Raw genomic sequence first — 6,608 nt, 5'->3', positions numbered from 1 at the left:
ACACCATGCTTTATCCACTGAGTTACGATGATACATGTATACAAAGAAATCAATTGATAGAAATATCTTCGCAAAACATTTAAATTGCCATCTTGTGATGTACTGTCATAAAAAGTGTAAGTATTGGTGTAATGAGCTATCTTAAGTCGTAACTTGGACTTAAAGTAGACATGGATTAATATACTGTAGTAGAATTCTCTGTGTCCGTCATATTTCTCTGCTTATCCGCCATATGAGATGAATATTCCATTTTTATGTGTATCAGGGTTTGCATGGTATATAAGGTGAAGATAACGAACAGTGATCAATCTCATAACTCCTACAAGCAATACAAAATAGATAGTTGGGCAAACACGGACCCCTGGACACACCAGAGGTGGGATCAGTTGCCTAGGAGGATTAAGCATCCCCTGTTGACCGGTCACACCCGCCATGAGCCCCATATCCTGATAGGTAAACGGAGTTATCCGCAGTCAAAATCATTGTGCCAAGAACGGCTTAACAATCGGTATGAAACACGTCAGACAGCATTTGACCCAATGCGAGGTTGTATTGACGAACTAGATCGTTATAACGACCATAGAATTTGCGAAATGCTGACTTAAATCGAGACTGTTGAAATCCCTGTACCATCAACTTGTTTGTCAGTAGCTTACCTCGATTTAAAAACTGACTATACCCAGAACAAGCTCTTGCATATCGAATCAGTTGAGATATATAAACACCATATGCAGGTGATAATGGAATATTGCTACATAAATATGGGAAGTTGACGATGGAGAAGCTGAAATCAGTTTCGCTACGCTTCACTTCACATCAGTGTTTCCGATTTACCTGTGCGGGTAGGTTCGACAGGTAACACCATTCTCTCACCAGAGGGCGCGTTACGCAAGCTTCACACACACCTCTGTCAACGCTTAGAATCACGTGACAATATAATCACATGATATAAACAACCATTCTCGGTTTCCTCTCCGTTTAAAAGTTCTGGTAACAGGTGATGACATCAGGCTCTTTTCATAGCCCACTGGCACTTTAATAAGTACATATTTACCATTTAGCTGTTTGTCTCTTAATTCACAAGTCTTATCGTATTTTTACAGCCTTTCTTACTTTTGATTCCATGTTTACATTCAAATCTTCACCACGTGGATATCCTACATTCATACGCATATTACGAAGTAGTTCCAAATTTGGATAAAAAAATGGCGATTTTGAACAATTTACAGTAAGCATCAATTTAATTGCACCAAAAACATTTCATAGTATGACTAAATATTTAGTCGAAAACATATGTTGGATATTAGAAACTTTTACAAGATTTCTGCAAAAAGCCGTTGACAGAAATGTAGTGGGAGGAGCGCACGGAACTCTGGGTAGAGAATGCAGGTAACACGAACATCTCCGATACTAAGGTATAGGGCATCACAAAGACTACTATCAATTGGCAAATAAAACTCCAAATTACTCGCCCTTGATTACAGGTGGCGCACGATCCGTTAACGTTCAAGGCGTTTCTAACCTCAAGTTTAAGAGAGCGTCGGAAGGACACGTTTAGATTAGAAAGTTGTTGAATATTTAGTAACGATGGCGGATTACGGTTCGTAGGACCTCACTGCGCTTAGAGACGAACTTAGAAAACGCATTGCAAAACTCTCTGGGCGGAAAGGAAAGCACGTTGAGAGTTTCAGCTGCAACCGAATTTTCTCTGTCACATCGATTAAATAAAGACATTCAATACACATTGAACGTTTTTCATTATAAACTACTTCGTGATTAAGTTTTCATGCTTAAACAGTAGTTTAGGTTGAATATATAACAATACATCATAATTCTTTATAAGTTGTTGAATTGCATATGTTTAAAACAATAAGATGCGGACCCCCCCCCCCCTCTCTCTCTCTCTCGATCGAGGATTAAGAATATCAGTTATTAAATATATCCATATATCTCTGAATTTCTATTATTAAGCTGTTAAAATGTGTAGTAATAGTGAATGTATATGTATAACTTCTCTTTATGAAATAAAATTCACGATAGAGAAGGCACATGTATACAGAGTACAAATATATCATACACCTTAACTTCACAGTTAACAGTTTATTTGCGTGTTTTTTTTTACTTATATCACTTACGTGATGACGTCACGGTAGGTAAACAGTCCTTGCGATTAACTTTTTTACTAGTCCATAGGGCAAGCGAGAGCATAAAAATTGGCAGGTCAAATAAATTTTACTACCCCATATGCTTGGTGTACAATAATGATTCAAAATTTCGAGTTTCTGCATTTTAATTGAATATTACAATTTGGATTGCAAGTTTAAGACGGAAGTTCAAGCTTTCTTTCAACTTCTAAATTCACGTCTCCATCCATAAACTATGATTGATATACTATGAGTTGGTTGTACTCTGCGTGAAAAGCACGACTGTATCCTGCGTATAGGAATGGTTGTATCCAAATGATGTTTGTCCATGGTGTTGCAGGAAACTGATGTAGGCCTACATAATTTGACCCGTGTTTACTTTCACGTATAAGGATTTATCATGTTTATATGTACCATGACAGTTCATGATATGAATGATTTAATACTAAAATACATCACTTAACAAATGTAGTACACTTTTCAATTTGAAGGTCAATTTGAATGTTCAGACTTCAGATTGAAATAGAAGTTACAAGTGAATATTGAAAAACGTAATGCAATGATTTTTTAAAATAAAAACCACAATGAACAATAGGCCTATGTGTGGCTTTTATTATAAACACAACATTGTATATATGACAGTGAAATTTGTATTTACTTCACTTGGATAAATGTATAGCTTTATGAATTTGCATTTAATTTTGATAAAAGTAGATATGATTCAAATTAAAAAATTCAGAAATATCTTAATCTCTTGAGATGCATTTTTCTTCTGGTTTGCGCCAACAGTTAAAATAGGCTAGGACTGGTATTCATTTCTTTGACGTATTGGACTGCACTTCCGTGGGTCAGTTGATAAACATGACATAAGAACATAACTATGATAATGCAAACTTTGATAAGTTATGAGAGTTTGACAATTTCATCCCATATTTTGATTAATTTCATACGTATTGACTATATTGAAGAATCCAGACTCTTTTTTCCTGAAATTCAACACTTTTACAACACTTTTTGAATTATAACAAAATTAACAATGAAAGTAAAGTGATGAAATTAATCTACAATCCAGTCATCAAAAATGAAAACAAGACCTAGGAATATTCACTGCCTTACAGTTACAGTCTGATTATAGCCACCCCTCCATTACAGTCGCGTCGTCGTACCGAGTGACGGCGGAGAAGGGGGGGGGGGGGGGTTGCTGTTAGCAATTGCGTTCATTCATATTTTGACGACCTTGGTTAACTCTAAAATTAATTTTTAAATGACATCTGTAATATATTTTTGTACCATACTTCGTTTATATATTGATGACTCAAATTTCCCCCCTGTTCGATTATAGATCTAATCTAGAAAGGGTGGGGTGGGGTGTGAGAGTCATAGAATTATAAGATCATTGATGACTGTATCACTAAGGATAGATAAAATTTCAGCATAAAACATTCATGCAGAATTTTACGATCTACAGAGCAAATGTTTAACACCCCCCCGTAAATACTTTCTGCAACAAAGTCGTCATCTAATATCTGTGAAGTCGGACTTAACTGAAGACTGAAGTTTATAGCGCACGACGCTGAGTGGAACTTAAAACGATCGTTGTCGCTGTCACATATGATGACAATGAACCAATTGATTTTTTTAAAAGCTTCATATCTCGGACATTTTACCCCCGCTCCCTATTTGCACAACAAAAACCTTACAATCTCTCATAAATCTTATGTACACCGGAAGTCAACAAGGACGTAAACGAGTCTTGCGCCACCTATGTTTGAAATAAGGGAAACAACTGACAAATATTCGCAATTAAGAAAATGAAGATACGGTAAAAAAAAAAATATGATGCACTCATAGTAGATGACTCTAACCATCCCATTCCACACCAACTTCCAACAATTTAGGGAAATGAAGTGTGGGGGATTATTGAGGCATTGAAAGTGAAAAGCTCTTTCACTCACACCCTCCCCTCCCACGAATTAGGACTTTGAACATCGGACAAAACATCTTGGTTTGTTCGGGTTTTTCGTTTTGTTTTATTGTTGTTATTGTTCATCTTTTTTTTAAAATTAGCATCATGTTGCATTGCAAAATTTTTTGAAAATTCTATTTTCCATTTTTTCTTCCGGTTGCCCCCTCCCCCCGTCTTGAAAAATGATTGTACATATCTGGTTATTACATTTTGCGCTGCTACACATGTATATTGATCGTATGATATAGAATTGCACCCCTTACCAAGTTTTCAATCATTTACACAGTGTAAGGAAAGGTAAACCAAATCACAAAATAGTTGAAATCTTTAAATGCATGCAAGCTTACACTTATGTGATAATTTTTTTTCCTTCTGTGAAATGATATTGTATGTAGAACACACACACTCTCTCATCTGTTCATTCAATGACTATGTACATGCAAAGTGACCGTAAATATTTACATGTGATTCCCAAAGAAAAAATGAATCTTGAAAGTTGTGCTATATTTTCGTTTATATATTCCCTTATACATATATAATTGTGTAATCAACTCTTTATTTTGGATTGCTAATATAATACCCGTATTTTCACCCAGATGTGTCACAGATTGTCCGAGTTCTTGTTCAAACAAATATAAAAGAAATGACAAACTTCACAGTACTTTACACTATTTTTTCTTCACTTTTACATATATACATATTACATCTGTTATTACAGTTCACCGAAATGAATGAAACCAAAGTTCGTTTCTGCTTTGATATCCCCAGGTCCTTGTGAACCAGTTGCGTACAATGTAGTTCTTGTTTCCCCACACTTTGGCGGCCAGAGGTGTATAGAAACGTATGACAATGTTTCCTGTATCGAAATGACGCCCTTTGGTATACTTGTACCTTGGATCTATAATATAAATGTCACTTCAAGAATACATACTGTATCATTACACAACAGTTTACTATGTACGTAAACTTCATACTGTACATTTGATAAATCCATTATAACGTTAATACTGTGGTTTTGCATATTACCACTACTTCTGTATATATCGCATATTTTGCTATACAATGTAAATACACTGTACACTGTACTACACATACAAAACGTTACGCAGAGGTAACTTTACTACTACTCTACGAGCATAAAGTTCTACCCATATTTACTCATTACTTTGAATATACTCACTACTGGTACATTATGACGTGTGAAACAATATTACATGTACAATATGCAAACTTGAGATTACTTTTACTATAAAGTTATAGGATAAGAGAAAATGGCAAAGCTGTTTGCAATGCATTACGGTATTTACTAAATATATTGAATAAAGATAAACTTACCTCAGAAGTGAAGTGACGACAAATCTGGTTTATAAGAGAAATTAAGTGAAGTTTTCAATAGACAAAACACTGGGTGTCAACTATCTCTGTGTACGCCTTGCCTGCTACGCCCAAACTAACTCGCAACTGGTATTTCAAGTGAATACATACACAGGTATCTAAATTTAGACCTGGTGAACATCATTAACTTTACCTGTATGGAAACAAGTTAGGAATAAAATGATATACATCTAATTCTTTTATACAAGGTTAAAACTAGGGAAAGTAGTTTGGACATAAAATGTGACAAGATGTATTAATATATCCACGATTGTATGTGATCATCGGTAAATTTTGGAAGTATGCACACAAGGTATCCAACCAGATACTCAGTGCATATTATTGTATGTGCATGATCAGATTCCTGTAAACTGCAAAACTCCTAACCATGAGTCAAGCATTCAATACAGGAAAAATATTCGACTCTGACATCTCCCCTGATTGAAGACAACCTGATTGGCACGGACGAAGTGTGTCGCAGTCTGTATAATGGAGTGACATCGTGTTGTAGAGTTCTGTCGAGATACAAACGTATCGAATTTATCATTTTGTTCCGTGGATTTATCAGAATAAAGAGAATCTAACATTTTTGGTAAGTGCACATCCCCGGTACATGTTGAATAGATGTCCGCATTTGATGAGGTTTTTTTTCAGTGTCCGGGTAGCGCAGAGGTAGCCCTCTCGCTTCTCACCGCTGCGACCCGAGTTCGATCCCCGTGATCTGCAGTGGTTGTATGTTAGAGGGTATGGCGGTCGCCCACTCGGACAGGTGGGTTTCCTCCGGTTTCTTCCCACATAAATGACCCCAAGCGCAAACATCCGTGCATCAAAGGACCCCAGAAATCCAAGCCAGATAAGAGGAAAATTTATAGCTGAACCCAGCGCCTTGCACTACTAGTCAGGACTCTAACCACTGCGCTATCCAGGCCAATGTCCACGGTCCATTTAGTCCAAACAACAACAGATGAATATGTTATCTTAAAGCATAGCCACTATCTTGAAAGCGTTATGATAACAATGTTCAAACAAGATATTTTTAAATGAAGTGTTGCGCACATCAAATGAATTTAATGATATCTTCAAATAATGAAGGTATCTCCAATGTTTCGTGTTTAGATGTTAAG

The sequence above is a fragment of the Ostrea edulis genome, chromosome 6, assembly GCF_947568905.1.
Source record: "Ostrea edulis chromosome 6, xbOstEdul1.1, whole genome shotgun sequence".
Taxonomy (NCBI): domain Eukaryota; kingdom Metazoa; phylum Mollusca; class Bivalvia; order Ostreida; family Ostreidae; genus Ostrea; species Ostrea edulis.
Note: the sequence above shows the minus strand (reverse complement) of the source record.